Consider the following 20821-nt stretch of genomic DNA (forward strand, 5'->3'; position numbering starts at 1 on the left):
CCCAACAGTAAAACCCACCACCCAACCAACCCACCCAAAAAAAATACCTAAAATAAGCTAAGCAAACCATTGCCATGAAAATGACATTTGTATGGGCATTGCCCTTAAAAGGGCATTTAGCTATTTGCCTTAACCTTAAAAGGGCATTCAGCTCTTTTATGAATCACCCAAACCTTAAGCTAAAATAAAATAAAAACCCACCCAAAAAACCCTTAAAAAAACCTAACACTAACCACGACAATCCACTTACAGTTGTTGAAGTCCCGCTTGAAGGATCTTCATCCAGCCGGCAACGTCCTCATCCAGACTGCAAGAATTCTTCATCCAGGCGCCTCTTCGATCTTCATCCAGCCTGCGCGGAGCGGGTCCATCCTGAAAACATGTGGCACGGAGCATCCTCTTTATACGGTCGCCGCTGTATACTGGGTCCCTTGCATTCCTACTGGCTGAAAGATTTCAATCAGCCAATAGAAATTAGAGCTGCTAAAATCCTATTGGCAGTTCCAATCAGCCAATAGGATTGAGCTCTCATACTATTGGCTGTTCCAATCAACCAATAGGATTGAGCCCTCATTCTATTGGCTGATTGGAACAGCCAATAGGATGAGAGCTCAATCCTATTGGTTGATTGTTTTATTTTTATTTTGGGGGGTTGGTTGGGTGGGGGGGTTACTTTTAGGGGGGACTTTATAATTTTTTTTAAGGTAAAAGAGCTGTTTAACTTAGGACAATGCCCTACAAAAAGGCCTTTTTCAGGGCTATTGGTAGTTTATTGTTATGTTAGCGGGTGTTTTTATTTTGGGGTGGCTTTTTTGTTTTTATAGGGCTATTAGATTAGGTTTTATTTTTATTATTATGGATAATTTCGTTTATTATTTTTTTAATTTTAGCATTTTTTTTTGGTAATGTTAGATTTTATTTATTTTTTCATAGTGTTAGGTTTTTTTGAATTTGTAATTTAGATTTTTTTATTTTTTTTGTAGTGTTCGGTATTTTTAATCTTGTAATTTAGATTTTTTTATTTGTGGTTAATTTTATTTTCTTAAAATAGTTATGTTAGGAGGGGGGTGGAGGCGGCCATCTGAGAAATTGCTGCACCTTAGGTGAGCTCTTGAGGAAAGCCCCAGATTACTGCCCAAAAACAGGGCTAAAAGATCAGCATTTGAGGCCAAAACAGAGATGCACTCTCCTAGAAGCTAGATCTCCACATTTAGATATCGCCAGGGCCTCAAAAACATCTGCGATCATCCACCCGCAATGCAACCGGCTACTACCACCAAATCTAGCCCCCGGCTTCATTCGGGCCTAATCCGGAACTCCTGGAAAACAACGCAACTTAGCCAGTAATGGCATAATCATCAACCAGAAGAGGTGCACTAACCTCCACAACACCTGAGAACCGCATCTACTTGGCAGAACTGGATGCTACCTACAAATCTAGGCCCCAGCTTCATCTCGGCCTACTGCGGCCTACACTGTATCCAGCCCACATCTTCTCCATCACTAATGGGAATCACAAGAATAACAGTCTACACATTTGAAGCCACAAATCTAGGACTTGGCTCAACAGAGGCCCACCCAGTAAATAAATCCAAGAGTGCTATAATACAAGGACTTATCATGTATACCCAATAAGGTACCTTTACCATACTTTACTACCACAAGGCCAAAATATAATTCATGTACAATTCTCTAAATTTTATGTGCAAAGACGATATGCTTTAACATGAGGTAATCTGAAATCCCTCTAGCCCTGCCATCACATTTCACCTGAATATAACATGCCTGTATCTACAATTCTACAACATTGAACTCAGGTCAGACTAATATACTGTTAAAGCTGCTTCAACATCATATACTCTTTCATAATATACCCGCTGAGGGTCATATTTACCAAGAAGCAACTACAGCAGGGCGATCACCATTAAACTGAGGCCCACTAGCTAGACGCCTTGAGGGAGTCAGACTTTTCTATAATTATTAAACCACTGCCAAAGTATTAACATGTCAAGAGGAGATGTCACCAAAGAAACAAACCAAAACAGACAGAATGCCTAGGAACCCATGAACAATTTCTTTAAACCTCTTGAGAACCTTACCCCACAAATAGCAAGTCAGGAATCAACAGAAGCTATTCCTCAGCTCCAACCAGCAACAGAAACCCTTATCTCTGACACCATGCAAGTTTCACAAGCTTTCCTAGAATCATTGCCATCAAAGCAAGACTTTACGAACCTATTCACACAGGTTAAATCCTGCATTAAAGAGGAGATCTCTGAACTCCGCAAAGAAATGCATGAAATAGGAGATAGGGTGGAATACCTTGAAGAGGAATCTGAGTCACATCAATCAGAAATAGCGGATTTACAACAGAATGTACAGGCACAAAACAATGTAATCTCCCAGCGCCAAGACAAGCTGGAAGATATCGAAAACAGAAGTCGGCGACAAAACATAAGAATTAGGGGAATCCCTGAAAACATCTCTGCTGAAACATTCCATTTATACTTACAAGACCTATTCAAATACCTAAAAGGCCCATCATACTCAACACCAATAGCTATGGACAGATACCATAGGGCCTTGAGACCTAGACCCAAAGAGGGATTAATGCCACATGACGTGATAATAAAATTTCAAGACTTCCAACAAAAAGAGGATATCATGAAGCAAGCCAGGTCATCATCACCTCTAAGTTTTCAGGGAACAGCACTCTCTATATATGCCGACCTTTTGACCAGAACACTAAAAAGAAGAAGGGAATTTAGACCCCTCACCACACTACTAGGGAAAAACAACATCTCATATAGATGGGGTTTCCCTTGCCACTTACAGCTTACATGGGAGGGTCAGAGGAAAACATGTTCAGACCCCGGAGACATTGAGGACTTTTGCAAAGATCTGAACCTGAATCCTCCAGACTGCAACCACTCGCCTTCACCTTCAACCAGCCAAAAGGACATACCTTCTCATAAAACATCCAGACCACAGAGACCAACTTGGCAAACTGCAGCATCTAAAAGGCAGAAAAAAACACAAATTCTCATACAGAAAACGGGTGAGACCAATCCTTATTCTTTGTCCTGTATTTCTTCTTCCCTACCCAATGAGACTCTCATTCCTTATAGTTCATAAATCAAACGCACTCTTTGATTATTACCATTGTTGAAATTTAGTTATCTTTTAGATATTGAATCATTAATGACTACAATTATGGTAGATTCTGGGGCTCCGTTAGCCCCCTTTCAAAAGCCTAAAAGCCAACAGATTTGTTTCTTCACTTATGTCAAAAGTTAATTACTATATCCTCTTTCCTGGTGCTCCAGGAAAGGATCACTTGTTAGCCCACCATCAATGTTTGAAAAATGTTATGTTTAAAAATGTTTTGTTTATAAATGCTTTACTTATAATGTTTTTATTCCATGTACAGCTTTTGATTAAGACAATTGGATACTAATGTACCTATCAATAGTGAATCGTGATGTCCCGAACTGTTCGCCGGAGAACAGTTCCCGGTGAACATAGCTTGTTCGCGTTCGCCGCCGCGGGCGAACACATGCAATGTTCGATCTGCCCCCTATTTGTCATCATTGAGTAAACTTTGACCCTGTATCTTACAGTCTGCAGACACATTACAGCCAATCAGCAGCAGACACTCCCTTCCAGACCCTCCCAGGTCCCGGGCAGCAGCCATTTTAGAATCATTGTGATGCAGCTTTTGAAGAGAGAGGAGGTTTAGTGTTGCAGCTCCAGATTTTATAGGGAAATTGATAGCTAGGCTAGTGTATTCAGTCTCTACTACAGTCCTGAAGGACTCATCTGATCTCTGCTGTAAGGACAGCACCCCAAAAACCCTTTTTTAGGGCTACATCAGTCGTTTTTTTTCAGTCTTTTTTTTTTTTGCATAGGGCTAGAACTCCAGTCGTTTTTTTTTTGGCATTTGCCTACCTGCCTGCCACCAGCCTGTGTGTAAGCCTCACAGCATATATTGTGCCAACTTGCTCACTGCCACCACTCATATCTGGTGTAACAATATTTTAAATTTAAAAAAAAAATTTTTTACATTAGTTTGATAATTGCAAGTTTAATCTAATTTTATTTTCCATCAGGCCTGTATGCCAGGCCCACAGCAAGCATATACTGCGATTAATTCCGCTGTGCCACCACTAATATCTGGTGGTGTAACATTATTGTAAATTTACATTAGTTTGTTAGTGTAATCTAATTTCATTTTCCATCAGGCCTGGGTCTCTCAGGCACACAGCATATACTGTTATTAATTTCTCTGTGCCACCCCACCACTCATATCTGGTGTAACATTATTTTAAATATAAAAAACAAAACTTTTACATTAGTTTGCTAATTGCAAGTTTAATCTAATTTCATTTTCCATCAGGCCTGTGTGCCAGGCCCACAGCAAGCATATACAGTGATTAATTCTTCTGTGCCACCACTCATATCTGGTGGTGTAACGGAACATTATTGTAAATTTATAAAAAAAACAAATTTACATTAGTTTGTTAGTGTAATCTAATTTCATTTTCCATCAGGCCTGGGTCTCTCAGGCACACAGCATATACTGTGATTAATTGCTCTGTGCCACCACTCAAATCTGTTGTAACATTAGTGTAAATTTTGTAAAACATTTTTTTTTACATCAGTCTGGTAGTGTTATTGAATTTTAGTTGCCAGGTCAGCCTAGTGCCAGCCTGTGTGTCAGGCTCCAAGCATATACTGTGCCTACTTCCATCCTCAGTGCCACCACTCATAACTTCTTGTTTAATAGTAGTGTAAGTGTACATTAAAAAAAAAAAAATTTTTGGATTGTGAAACATCAGTCTGCTTTTTTGTTTCCTGCTCACAGCGTATACTGTGCCCACTTGCCCAGTGCCACCAATCATATCTTGTTTAATAGTAGTGTAAGTGTACATTTAAAAAAAAAATGACAGGCAGAGGCAGGCCACCCCGCAGGTGCCGTCGTGGTCGTGGTGCTGTGATTCCCTTTGGCTATAGAATAATGCCCAGTGTTAGGGCACGTACCATGAACCCGAAAAGTTCTGATGAAATAGTTGACTTTATAACACAGGACACCCAATCTTCTAGAGCTTCCACTCGTAACCTTGATGCACCATCCACCTCCAGCATAGCTTCGGGCACCTCGCAAGTGACCAGTGCCACTCGCCCGCTTGCCGCCACCATCAACACTAGCACCACAGCCACTTCACTTGATCTGTCAGAGGAGTTATTGACACATCAGTTGGAAGAAATGAGTGATGCGCAACCATCATTGACAGCGGATGTAGATAACAGTGATATGTCTCAGTCAGGCAGCATTACAGACATGGACGTACGCTGTGATGATGATGATGTTGTACCCACTGCTGCTTCCTTTGTTGATTTGTCAGATACAAGTGAAGCGGTTGATGATGATGTGTCTGTGGATGTCACGTGGGTGCCCGCTAGAAGAGAAGAAGAAGAGGGGGAAAGTTCAGATGGGGAGACAGAAAGGAGGAGACGAGTTGGAAGCAGGGGGAGGTCATCGCAAGGAGATAGTGGCACAGTCACAGTCAGACAGCATGCATCGGCACCCGGGGTCAGCCAGACAGCACGCCAATCAATGCATGCTGTTGCCACCACCAGAATGCCGTCATCGCAGAGCTCAGCAAGCAGTGTGGCATTTTTTTTGTGTGTCTGCCTCTGGAAAACAGCGATGCCATTTGCAACCTGTGCCAAAAGAAACTGAGTTGTGGGAAGTCCAACACCCACCTAGGTACAACTGCTTAGCGAAGGCACATGGTCTCACATCACAAACGCAGATGGGATGAACACATGAGTAGAAGCAGCACCCAAACTGAAAGCCGCCATCCTCCTCCTGGTCCAGCATGTTCAGCCACGTCAACCACTGCTGTCCTCCTTGCCCCCTCTCAAACATCCGCCACACAGTCTCTCTTACGTAGCAGTTCCTGCTCATCTGCCCACAGTCAGGTGTCTGTCAAGGACATGTTTGAGCGTAAGAAGCCAATGTCCCAAAGCCACCCCCTTGCCCGGCGTCTGACAGCAGGCTTGTCAGAACTCTTAGCCCGCCAGCTTTTACCATACAAGCTGGTGGAGTCTGAGGCGTTTAAAAAATTTTGTATCTATTGGGACACCGCAGTGGAAGGTACCCGGCAGAAATTTTTTTCTCTCAAAAGGCAATCCCCAACCTGTACTCGATTGTGCGAAAGGAAGTAATGTCATGTCTGGCACACAGCGTTGGGGCAAGGGTCCATATGACCATTGATAGCTGGTCTGCAAAGCATGGTCAGGGCAGGTATATCACCTACACTGCTCATTGGGTAAACCTGCTGGCGGCTGACAAGCATGGAATGCGTGGCTCTGCAGAAGAGTTGGTGACACCGCCACGACTTGCAGGCAGGCCTGCTGCTACCTCCTCTACTCCATCCTCTTCCATAACCTCTTCCTCGGCTGATTGCTCTTCTGCTGCGGCATCTTGCTCCACGTCAATGGCACCCCCTCAGCTCCCCAGGTACTATTCAACATCCTGGATACGGCAGTGTCACGCCGTCTTGGAGTTGACTTGCCTCAAAGCAGAGAGTCACACCGCACCGGCACTCCTGTCCGCCCTGAATGCACAGGTGGATCAGTGGCTGACTCCGCACCAACTGGAGATTGGCAAAGTTGTTTCTGACAATGGAAGTAATTTGGTGGCGGCATTGAAATTGGGCAAGTTGACACATGTGCCGTGCATGGCACATGTGTGTAATCTGATTGTACAACTCTTTGTGCTTAAGTACCCAGGCTTACAGGATGTCCTGAAGCAGGCCAGGAAGGTGTGTTGCCATTTCAGGGGTTCCTACACGGCCATGGCGCACTTGTCCAATATCCAGCGTCGAAACAACTTGCCAGTGAGGCGCTTAATTTACGACAGTGAGGCGCTTAATTTGCGACAGCCCGACACGTTGGAATTCAACACTCCTAATGTTCGACCGCCTGCTCCAACGAGAAAGAGCTGTGAACGAGTATTTGTATGACTGGGGTGCTAGGACAGCCTCTGGGGAGCTGGGGATTTTTTTCCACTTTACTGGATGCTCATGCATCCTTTTGAGGAGGTGACAAACCTTGTCAGTCGCACCGAAGGCACCATCAGTGACATCATACCATTTGTTTTATTCCTGGAGCATGCCCTGCGAAGAGTGCTGGATCAGGCCGTAGATGAGCGTGAAGAGTTGTGGTCTCCATCACCACCAGAAACAGCCTTATCAGCATCGCTTGCTGGAACAACGGCAACGCAGGAAGAGGATTGTGAGGAAGAGGAGTCAGAGGAGGAATGTGGCTTTGAGGAGGAGGAAGACAAAGCACAACAGGCATCCCAGGGTGCTCGTTGTTGTCACCTATCTGGTACCCGTGGTGTTGTACGTGGCTGGGGGGAAGAAGATGCCTTCAGTGACATCAGTGAGGACGAAGAACGGGACATGACTAGCTCGGCAGCCAACCTTGTGCAAATGGGGTCTTTCATGCTGTTGTGCCTGTTGAGGGACCCTCGTATAAAAAAGATTAAGGAGAACGACCTGTACTGGGTGTCCACGCTACTAGACCCCCGGTATAAGCATAAAGTAACTGAAATGTTACCAAATTCCCGCAAGTCGGAAAGGATGGAGCAGTTCAAAAATAAATTAAAAACTATGCTTTACACAGCGTATAAGGGTGATGTCACAGCAGCATAACGGGAATCTAACAGGGGAAGAGATGAAATTAATACTTCTCCTCTCACGACCACCCCGGCAAGGACAGCACGCTTTCCAGACGTGTTGTTGATGGAGGACATGCGGACCTTTTTAACTCCTATGCATCGCCACAGCCCTTCAGGATCCAGCCTCAGAGAAAGACTAAACTGACAGGTATCAAACTACCTAGCATTAACTGCGGATCTCGACACTCTTAGGAGCGATGGACCCCTTGACTACTGGGTGTGCAGGCTTGACTTGTGGCCTGAGCTATCTCAATTTGCAATCGAACTTCTGGCCTGCCCCGCTTCAAGTGTCCTTTCATAAAGGACCTTCAGTGCAGCAGGTGGTTTTGTCACTGAGAAGAGAAGTCGCCTAGGTCAAAAAAGTCTTGATTATCTCACCTTTATTAAAATGAATGAGGGATGGATCCCGAAGGGACTGACATTGGGCGATACATTTGAGTAAAAAAGGCCTGATGAGATGAGCTGCCTTGGGCTACAAATGGTACACACGCTGCTGTATTTTATCTTCGAATGGTGGATGACTTGCATGACTTATCCGCCAACAACTAGTGTTCAAGCCTCAAGGTTTTAGTGCACTTTCTAACTGTTTTACAAACATCAATTTGTCTTGCCGCTGCTAAAGCTTACGGCTGCAACAATACCTTATTTTTCAGGCATTTGGACATGCCTAATTTTTCTGGCCTCTGCTGCTGCACTGTGGCTAGAAAAACAAAACCAAAAAAAAAAAAAGGCACATAACAGTGATGAAACTGTTAAGAATAGTACTCATTAACATACCACTCATATCTGGTGGCACAGTAGATTGCACGCGCAGTGCCCCAAATTTGAAGTAGGAGGACAGAACAAGCATCTTTTTCCATCTCCCGGTTCCTAAAAACAATGCCATACCTGTACTCTATTGTGCAAAATGATGGTATATGTGGTGTTTCATGCTGTTGTGCCTGTTGAGGGTCCTGGACCCTCGTATAAAAAGGCGGAAGGAGAACGACCTGTACTGGGTGTCCAAGCATCTTTTTCCATCTCCCGGTTCCTAAAATCGATGCTCCTTTCAGGTAGGCCAGCTCTTTGTATACCGGCCCAGAGATTCTGTAACAGATCTCTCTTGCAGGGAGAGTTGCAGCAAGAATGCAGGGTCAGAACCACTGCAACTGGTATACCTTAAAGAATCATACGGTCCGAGACCACATGGTATGTCCTATTGTGGTACTTTGTTAGTATAATTATAGATCATGCAGTCCATATAGACCTCCCCAGATAGGGGGAGTAAAAGGGATTAAAGTGCTAAGAATAGTACTACTAAACACAACCTAGTTACCATGGGTCCCAGAACGCATGTCTTATTATTCTACTTTGTCAGGGTAATTATATATCTATCAAATCTATTTATCTTCTATCGATTCTATCTAACTATCAATCTATGTATATCTATCTAATCTATCTATCTCGTGTCAGGACTGTTTTGAGACAGCCACTTGTGTTTAGGCCAAATTTGAAGTAGTAGGACAGACCAATCACAGGGATTAAACTGCTAAGAATAGTACTACTTAACACAGAGTTACCCATGGGTGCCAGACCGCATGTTTTATTATTATATTTTGTTAGGAAAATCATGCAGGCCATATAGACCTCCCCGATAGTGGGAGTAACAGGTATTAAATTAATAAGAACAGTACTACTTAACACAACCAAGTTACCATGGGTCCCAGACCGCATGTCTTATTATATTTTGTCAGGCTAATAATCATTTTGGACATATAGACCTCCCCCGATAGGGGGAGTAACAGGGATGAAAGTGCTAAGAATAGTACTACTTAACACAGCCTAGTTACCATGGGTCCCAGACCGCATGTCTTATTATTCTACTTTGTCAGGGTAATTATATATCTATCAAATCTATCTATTTATCTTCTATCGATTCTATCTCACTATCAATCTATGTATATCTATCAAATCTATCTATCTCGTGTCAGGACTGTTTTGAGGCAGTAGGACTGTTTTAGAAGTAGTAGGACAGACCAATCACAGGGATAAAGTGCTAAGAATAGTACTACTTAACACAACCTAGTTACCCATGGGTCCCAGACCGCATGTTTTGTTATTATATTTTGTTAAGACAATTATATATCGTGCAGGCAATATAGACCTCCCCGATAGGGTGAGTAAAGGTATTAAAATGCTAAGAACAGTACTACTTAACACAACCTTACCATGGGTCCCAGCCGGCATGTTTTATTATTATATTTTGTTAGGGAAATCATGCAGGCCATATAGACCTCCCCCGATAGGGGGAGTAACAGGTATTAAACTAATAAGAACAGTACTACTTAACACAACCTAGTTACCCATGGGTCCCAGACCGCATGTTTTGTTATTATACTTTGTCAGAGCATTAATATATCATGCAGGCCATATAGACTTCCCCCGATAGGGAGAGTAACAGGGATGAAAGTGGTAAGAATAGTACTACTTAACACAACCTAGTTACCATGGTTCCCAGACTGCATGTTTTGTTGTTATATTTGGTTTCTGGGTAATCATGCAGGCCATATAGACCTCCCCCGATAGGGGGAGTAACAGGTATTAAACTAATAAGAATAGTACTACTTAACACAACCTAGTTACCATGGGTCCCAGAGCGCATGCTTTTTTTTATTATACTTTGTCAGGGTAATGATATATCTATCAAATCGATCTATTTATCTTCTATCGATTCTATCTAACTATCAATCTATGTATATCTATCTATCAAATCTATCTATCTCGTGGCCGGACTGTTTTGAGACAACAACTTGTGTTTAGGCCAAATTTGAAGTAGGAGGACAGACCAATCACAGGGATGAAAGTACTAAGAATAGTACTAATTAACACAACCTAGTTACCATGGGTCCCAGTCCCAGACCGCATGTTTTATTATTATACTTTGTCAGGGTAATCATGCAGGCCATATAGACCTCCCCCAATAGGGGGAGTAACAGGGATTAAAGTGCTAAGAATAGTACTACTTAACACAACCTAGTTACCATGGGTCCCAGAGCGCATGCTTTTTTTTATTATACTTTGTCAGGGTAATGATATATCTATCAAATCGATCTATTTATCTTCTATCGATTCTATCTAACTATCAATCTATGTATATCTATCTATCAAATCTATCTATCTCGTGGCCAGACTGTTTTGAGAAAGCCACTTGTGTTTAGGCCAAATTAGAAGTAGTAGGACAGACCAATCACAGCGATTAAACTGCTAAGAATAGTACCACTTAACACAACCTAGTTACCATGGGTCCAAGACCGCATGTTTTATTATTATACTTTGTCAGGGTAATTATATATCTATCAAATCTATAGATTTGTCTTCTATCGATTCTATTTAACTATCAATCTATGTATATCTATCTAATCTATCTATCTCGTGGCCGGACTGTTTTGAGAAAGCCACTTGTGTTTAGGACAAATTTGAAGTAGGAGGACAGACCAATCATCTTCTTCCATCTCCCTGTTCCAAAAATGCAGGCCATATAGACCTCCCCCGATAGGGGGAGTAACAGGTAGTAGTAAACTGCTAAGATTAGTACTACTTAACACACCACGGGTCCAAGACCTCATGTCTTATTGTTATACTCTGTCAGGGAAATTATATATCTTTCAAATCCATCTATTTATCTATCGAATCTATCTAACTATCAATCGTATCTATCAAATGTATATTGCATCTATTGATCTATGTAATTCGTATCTATCAAATGTATATTGCATCTATTGATCTATGATATTCGTATCTATCAAATGTATATTGCATCTATTGATCTATGTTATTTGTATCTATCACTATCATATGTATATTGCATCTATTAATCTATGTAATCTATGTATCTATCAAATCTATCTATCTCGTGGTTGTGCAAATGGACTGTTTGCGGTTGTTTGCAGTGCGTTACACTGGTTCGCAACGGTAACGGAATTTTGAGTCCGCCGTTCGCGAACCGAAATTTTTAAGTTTGCGACATCACTACCTATCAATACAAGTTTCCAATAGGAATCTTTCTTACACCAACACGAATACTAATACCATGACGATGCAAACTATGGATCAGCTATTTACCCTTATCACCATCAACGCTAAGGGCCTAAACTCCCCTTTTAAACGGTCGAAGGCATTTCATAACCTCAACCACAAAAACGGCAGCATCTTGTTTCTACAAGAAACCCACTTACAGGGCAAAGAACCCAAGTATTTCTCATCCAAATACTTTTCCATAAATCAACTCCATTTGAACTCCTTCATAAGGATATATGGCCTCTTATATAGGAAACCAATAACACTAGTCAACATATATGCACCAAACACAAATCAAGCAACCTTCTTCCAACAAACAACCAACTCTATACTCATGTATTCAAAGGGACCTCTAATACTTGCAGGAGACTTTATTCTCCCATTGAACCCCAGCATAGATAGCACCAACCCTCACTTAAAACTCTCGAGCAATACTCTACACACAGTTTGGAATAACCTATCATTACTAACTCTGCACAACACATGGAGACATCTCTATCCCCATAAACAAGATTACACATTTTTTTCAAGTCCAAAAAAAACCTACTCTAGAATTGACTATATATTGTCAACCTTTCCCTACTTAACCTAAGATTCTCACGTATTATCCCTATTAGCTGGTCAGATCATTCAGCTGTCAGCTGCTAATTTGCTTGGCCCTAAATACCAATACGCCCATTCCAATGGAGGTTGGATGAAACACTACTATCAGACCCGCTGATCAAAATAGACATAGACTGTGCACTCCAAGGAGTACTTCTCAATCAACACCACAGAAGACACAACTCTGATAACTACTTGGGAAACTCACAAAGGTGTCATTAGGGGAATTTTGATGAAACATAAAGCTATCAAAAACAAACAAGCAAGACAAAAATATCTTACACTAACACAGGAAATAGCAAAACTTGACTATTCACACAACGATACCCTGCAGACTTTGAAACTCAGAAAAAAATTAGACCAGGCCAGACTGCAACTTAATGATTTCCTAGACATTAAAGCCCAAAACACTGCTTTGTTCCTAATAATATCACATACAAGGAAATAAACCGGGTAGGTGACTAGTGAGAGCCCTGAAGCGCAAACTAACTTCATCATACATACACTCATTGACAACTAACAACTCAACTAAGACAACAAACTCCTAAACTATAGTTAATGGTTTTGCCAGTACTACACCAAATTATACAACTTATTCCCTAACCGTAGTATAGAAGACCATAAAAAGAAATGCAACAAATGTCTTGAACAGGTAAAACTTCCCAAAGTCCACTCCGAGCAGCTCCAATCTTTAAGCCAAGCTATCACTTACCAAGTAGTGGAGTTAGCTATTAAGTCCCTCAAACAAGGAAAAAGCCCAGGTCCAGTCGGTTCAGTGATTTTAATTACAAACAATTCAAACAACATCTTTCACCACACCTCTTAAAATTATTCAACTTCATATTTCCACCAAGCATGCTAGAAGCAAACATAACTGTCTTGCCTAAACCTGGCAAACCGACTGACGTCCCCTCCAACTTTAGACCTATCTCTCTACTCAATGTTGACCTAAAACTCTATTCCAAGACACTAGCCAAACTACTTAACATATCCCTCCCGCATCTGATATACAATGACCAAACGGGATTTGTGCCACAAAGAGAAGCGAAGGACAATACAGTTAAAGAGATACATCTATTACAATATACCTCCCAACATAAAATCCCTACATGTTTCATCTCCACAGACACCGAAAAGACATTCGACCACTTAGACTGGACTTTTCTGACTTGTACCCTCCACAAACTTGGCCTACCCAGGGAATTCATATCTAAAATGTCTGCCCTCTACACCACCCCCTCCACCAAGATCAAAGTAAATGGCCTAATGCAAGACCCCTTTCCAATACTAAATGGAACTAGGCAAGGTTGCCGCCTCTCACGCCTTTTTTTGTTCTCTCCATGGAAGTGCTGGCCACCATCTTACGCGTGTCCCAACTGGTTGAAGGCATCAAAATCAAAACATCCAAATATAAACTAGCATTATTTGCTGATGACCTTCTTATGACTCTTACAACACCTCTAAGTTCCCTCCATGCAGCGCATTCCATCCTCACAACATATGGCACTATGTCTAATTTTTCAATAAACTTTGAAAAATATGATCTTCTCCCAGTACATATAACAAGAGAGGACCTAATATCCCTTCAGTCAGTAGCCCCATTTACACTTAGAACCCACTCCCTTAAATACCTAGGCATACATTTATCTTCAAACTTGGATTACCTGATTAAACTAAACTATGATTCCCTTACCTCAAATATATCCTTAAACACCACACAATGGACCCCCAAATCAATATTGGGTGAGAATTGGTGTGGCCAAAATGACACTACTCCCTAAAATCTTGTACATACTACAGACTGTTCCTATTCCCCTCCCAAACCTTATGATCCCAAAATTGCAATCAATAATCAATTCTTATATTTTGAAATCCAACCCACCAAGGGTCGCCAAATCAACTCTATACAGAGATCCCCTCAACGAGGCCTGGGAGTCCCAAACATACACGAATATCGGAATGCTGTCTTCCTATCCAGAATAATAGACTGGTGCTCATATGAGGAACACCATCAAAAGCAATGGGTCAAACTCAAACATAAACTTTCAAACTACCCACAACTAGGAGTCTCATTTTGGACAGAAATGTGCCAAGTTACAACAAATGACTCTGGAACCCCAATAATCTCAGAAACATACAAAGTATGGGTGAACATAGTTAAATCTCACCATAATCTCTCCACAATTCCTTCTCCACTTACTCTCTCTCTACAAAACAACAATTTTCAACCAGGCCTCAAATTCACCCCCACTGGTATCAAAGACTCCCATCTCCTTCTACCTACATACATTTTAGTGGAAGAAGGCAGGCTATTACCCAAACAATCTATTATGCACCTAGGGGATGGATTCTTTGCACAATGGTTTAGATATTTTCAACTCAACCATTTTCTCCAATCTACACAAAAACACAATTTAAAACGTCAACGAACCCCGTTTTAAAAACTGTGTAGTTCTCCTTCGCCTACCTATCACTCCATTTCACTGACTTACAAACTCCTGACCACACCAAAAGAGAACGACCTGCCGACCTATACTAAATCATGGGACAGAGACTTACCATTTTTAATCCCGTCAGCAGAATGAAGCTCAATCTTCATCTCCACAAAAAAAAATCAGCACACTCAGCTAAACTACTAGAGACTAATATGAAACTGCTAACCAGATGGTACCTTACACCACAAAGACTTAAATACATCTACCTTAACTCATCAAACCATTGTTGGAGGCTTTGCTCAAACAAGAATACCCTTTTCCACATTTGGTGGGTATGTCCCAAAATTCAATTATTTTTGGCCTCAATCATACCATTCGTACAAAACACCCTGGAATCTCCTATAACCATAGACACAGCAATGTTCTTGTTCCATAGATTCCTCAAACTCAAATCAAAATTACACACTAAACTGTTACAAATCATGATAAACAGCGCCCACCAACTTATCCCACAAATGTGGAAAAAAGAAACGATCCCCACCTTACAAATGTGGATACATGAAACACAAACCAATCTCAAATTAGAAAGATACCATTACCTCCTATCTAACACACTTGACACATATGCAGACATTATGTTTTTATGGGACACAAGATCCACCTAGATATCTCAATCTCCCTCGCTTCACACTCCTTCATATATTATACCAATCAACAAGCCCCTTCACATCTAATATAACACCAAATACTGACAAAAATATTTAGGAACACCCCTCCTTTTCTGTTTAATAAATAACACCACAGAGCGATACTTAGGGCTCCATGTACGAAGCAGCGTAAGCTGCTCCGGAGCCTTTGCGGGGCAGGTTCGCATATGCGAGCCTGCTTCCCGCAATGTAAGAAGCAGCGGTCATTAGACCGCTGCTTCCTACACCCTACGCCACCTCTTAGGTGGCGAAGCAAAATCACCGAGAGCTCGCTCGCTCTCGGTGATTGACAGCCCCTTCAGTCGCGTGATTGGTCGCGCGACTGAAGGGGCGGGCATTACACACTCCGCTGAGTGTGTAATGATACATACGGGCAAGCGGATCAATAGATCCGCTGCCCGTGTGTAGCGGAGGCGGGCGGACAGCTTCGCGAGTTAAGAAGCTGTCCGCCCGCCTCTTAGTACATGGAGCCCTTAGTGTTTAACAATCTGTATAGTTCAGGATCGGTATGTACTTTTATGTATTGTTTGGTACATGGAATTTATTGTTCATTGTTTATTTTTATATGTTTAAAAAATTAATTAATTAATTAAATTAACAAATACAAAGTGTAAAGGGTCACAACCAGAATATGATAGAAGAGTCTCAAATAAGCGGCCACAGACTCTTCACAGACTTTTAATACAAGCCGCAACCGATCACTAACAACTGACGAAACCAAGAAGCAAGAACTCTATAGTCCTATCTACTAACTTAAATTCAAATGTGATTGTTGAATGTATCATTACTATTGCTGTTTTTCTTTCCTTATTGACCCTTGTATACTATAAGTTGAAATAAAAATTATTACAAAAAAAATAATAGTTATGTTAGGCTTATTTATAGTTTAATCTTAGTTTTTTTAATTTCACAGGTAAGTTTTTATTTATTTTAAGATAGTTATATTGTAAAATAAATTGAAAGTTAGAGTTGGTTTAGGGGTTAATAGTTTATTAAGTGATTTGCGATATGGTGGGACGGTGGTTTAGGGGTCAATAGATTTATTTTATTAGTAGAGATGTGGGGGGCCGGCGGTTTAGGGGTTAAAAGGTTTAGTTTATTAGTAGCGATGTGGGGCGGCGGATTAGGGGTAAATAACTTTAATTAGTGTTGGGGATGTCTGGGGCGGCGGATTAGGGTTTTTTATACTAGGGGTTTATGTTGAGGGGTTTTAACAATAACTTTCTTTTCCCCATAGACATCAATGGGGATAGCATTACGGCGATCTCCATTCCACGATCGCAGGTGTTTTATCTTACCCTTTCTCCACATTGATGTCTATGGGGGAAAGCGTGCACGAGCACGTAAAGTCAGGCCTTGGGATTTTTGCAGCATGGAGCTTATCGCACCATATTGCACAAAAAAAGAAGGTTTTTCTGTAACTTGTAATGGCAACGCTATGGAGCGTGCAATAACGTTAATTTTCTTGTGTTATTTACGCACCCAGTATAGCGCAAAACTTGTAATCTTGGCGAAAGCTTTTAATTAAAACCCCACCCAGCCATGCTATATATATTTTTGAGATAGATAAGATAGATAGATATCCAAAACGTATGTGGTGAGACCGCAACCTCTTAGGTTAGCGCACGTAAGACAGGGACTCTGCAATAATCCCTTAGAATCCACAATACATAACGAATGTCCACAGTGCTTCTTAGTTTGTCTCAATGTCTTTATTGCACAGACATTCACAATGACAAGCGACGTTTCGGGTGACAACCCTTACTCATGCTTTACATATGTGCTTAATATCATGAACCTTTTTATACATTTCAAAACCTCCACAATTCGCGCCAACCACTTTACTAGTGGCTCTGCTGCCCTCTTGTGGTAAAAAATCATCATTACACCTTTATTATTAAAATAACACACACTGCACTTAAAAACATGCTGTCTATTAACATAGCAGCAATATACATCCTACATATGCCTATATATTCAACTTTATTCTTTTTATCAAAAGATTTTTTCAATATATTTGTTTAAATTTTACAGTTTTGACAAACTTTCAATTTTAATTTTCAATTTTTAATTTTTAAAGGAAAACTGCCCAATCATATTCTCTGTTCATGCCTTTTGGCACTAAACTTTCTAATTCCCTAATCCAGAACATTTCTTTCTGCTTTAACAGCTTTTCTCTGTTGCTACCATTCCTTTGAGGACCTACACTATCAATAATCTGCCATCTGAGTTGACTGATTTGGTGTCCACATTTTAAAAAATGATGTGATACCGGTGCTTCTGTTTTGTTGTTTCTAATGTTGGACCTATGTTGTGACATCCTATCACGGGCCATGCGTATAGATTCACCTATATAAATAAGCGAGCATGGACATTTTATTAAGTAGACTATGTGTGTAGATTCGCATGTATAATAATCTCTTATAGAATACTTTTTACCCTTTCTTGGATGTACAAAACTGTTACCTTTTATCATGGAACTGCAACTCATGCATCCCAAGCATGGGAAGCATCCCAAATTTTTCTTATTTAAGAAGGTCTGTCTGTCCCTCTTTTTGGATCCCACATCAGTTTTTACCAAATGGTCCCCTAAATTTTTCACTCTTTTATAAGCCATAAGGGGTGCTTCTTTGAATTCTTTAATTTCTTTATTACAATCTTTTAGAATGTGCCAATGTCTCCTTATTATGTTACTGATCTTATTACTTAATGGATTATACTGTGTCACTAGCACTAGTCTATTTTGTTTTCCCTCTTTAGATGTTTTCCTATTTTCCTGTATTGCTTTTACTTGGTTATTAATGAGTGGTTCAGGGTACCCCCTTTCCTTAAATTTATTTTTCATCTCCTCCAACCTAAGTTTTTTCACACGTTCCTTACTCACTATTCTGTCAACTCTTAACAATTGACTTTTGGGAAGGGATTCTATTAGACTCTTTGGGTGGAAACTGTCATATCTTAACAGTGTATTGCGGTCTGTACTTTTTTTTATGTATATCAAAGCTTAATTTATTTCCTTCTTTAATGACTTGTGTGTCAAGAAAAGTAACAGACTCCTCGCTGTATTCTACTGAAAATTCCAGACCTCTTACAGCTGAATTGATACTCTTGGTAAATTGTAACAGGGACTCAATGCTACCCCACCATATGTCAAACACATCATCTATGTAACGCCACCATGTGGCTCCATACTCGATAAACATATCGTTCTCATAGATGATCTTTTCTTCCATTTCACTCATGAATAAGTTGGCATATGATGGGGCAACATTGGTCCCCATAGCAGTTCCTTTAATTTGAATGTACCAGCTATCCTCAAAGAGAAAGTGGTTCCAATAGAGGATTAACCTTAATAGATTTTCAACAAAATCTACCTGTTTTCTAGAGTATTGAATATTCGCAGAAAGAATTTTTCTAATTATACCAAGCCCTGTCTCATGTTTTATGGCCGTGTATAGACTTTTTACGTCCATAGTAAAGAGGATAAATTTGTCTGATTCTAACACTCGATTACCCACTTTATCTAAAAAATCTCTTGTGTCTTTTATGTATGATGGTATCTGTATTACTTCATTTTGTAAGATGTTATCTAAAAATGTAGATATATTAGTAAATGCTGAGTCTACACTTGACACAATGGGCCTTCCCGGGGGTTTCATGATGTGTTTGTGAACTTTTGGGACTGTATAGAAAATCGGATTTTTAGGGTCTTTATTAAACAAAAATTCTTTTAATTTTTTATCTATAAGTCCCTCATTGTATGCTTTCTCAAGTATGTTAGATATTTCTTTTTGTATCTTAGATACAGGGTTAAATCCTATTTTCCTATATGTCTCACTGTCTCCCAATTGTTTATATATCTCTTTAATGTAATAATCCCTACCAAGAATGACTGTGGCTCCGCCCTTATCGGCTTTCTTTATTATGATCTTATCTGATTTGTCTTTCAGTGTTTTAATAGCCTCATACTCTCCTTTGTTAAGATTGTATGTTACATTTTGTTTCCTTAAATTGTTTTTTCTCAATACATTGATATCGTTATTTACCAAATCCATAAAGGTATTCAAACTATGGTTCATTATTGCAGGGTTAAATGTACTTTTATTTCTCAAATTAAATTGTTTTAATGCCCAGCCCATGTCCTTAATGTGATTTCCATTATCAGATTGTATATCGATGCCTTCTTTTTGATTAAACCAAAGTTTCAATTTTAAGTTCCTATAAAACTTCTGTAAGTCCTTTTCTAACTCAAAAAAGTTAGTGTCAGCATAGGGACAAAATGACAGTCCTTTCTCTAATAGGTTATCTTCCTCCTCTGTAAGTGTTATTCCTGATATATTTAACAAGGTTGGAGATCTCATACAGTCATTGATTACCTTGTCTTCAGGAGTAGCGATATCTCTTACTGATGTTAGTAACGGCGCTGTCTGCCGTAAAACTGTCTCCCTCTCCCTCTCCGACTCGATCTTCTTACATCTCCACTTCTGATGTTTTCTCCCCGCTCTCTTCCGCGGCTGGTTTCCTCTCCACTTGTGTCTAAAGGGGATGAACTTTCTGATCCGGATGTTACTCCTTGCTCCTGATCACCTGGTGCTTGTTCCTGCTTCCTATTGGGTCTACGTCCCATGTGTCCTCTGTTGTATGCGTTGCCATGGCGACCCGTTTCTTCGTTGTCTTTCCACCTGTACACTTTTCCGGTACTGTAATCCGCCTCATCCCGGCAGAATTTTTGTCTTTTACGCTCTTTGATGATTTTCTCCATCTCCTGTGTTTTAATTTTCGTTTGCTTAATTAATGTATCGATATCTTCCAGTGTCATGACTTTCGCCATTTCCTCTTTGTTTTGTTTAATACGTTCCTCCTGTGCAGCTATTTCTTTAGATAGAAATTCCACTGTGAGTATCATTAGATCATATGAGCACTTGTTTAGTATTGCCTCGAATTTGTTACAATACTCTTTGTTGTTCCTCAATAATGAGGGACAAGTGCTCATTCTCAGCCCTCTAGGTATGCGTTTGACTTTATAGTACTCGGATAGAGTGCTAACATGTAAGTCCCATTTTAAATTTCTGTAGATTAGTCTCTCATACTCTTTACTTAAACTCTAGACAGGAGCTGATCTTAGAAAGTCTCTTGAACTTTTAGATATTGCCATAATTTTAGCAGCTTCCGTATCTGTATAGGCAAATGTTTTTGTTCCGTCTGTAGCTGTATTATTCTCCATCTTCCTCACCTTCGGTTGCAAGTCTCTTGCAGAAACAATATATCCA

The sequence above is a fragment of the Bombina bombina genome, chromosome 8 (assembly GCF_027579735.1).
Source record: "Bombina bombina isolate aBomBom1 chromosome 8, aBomBom1.pri, whole genome shotgun sequence".
Lineage (NCBI taxonomy): Eukaryota > Metazoa > Chordata > Amphibia > Anura > Bombinatoridae > Bombina > Bombina bombina.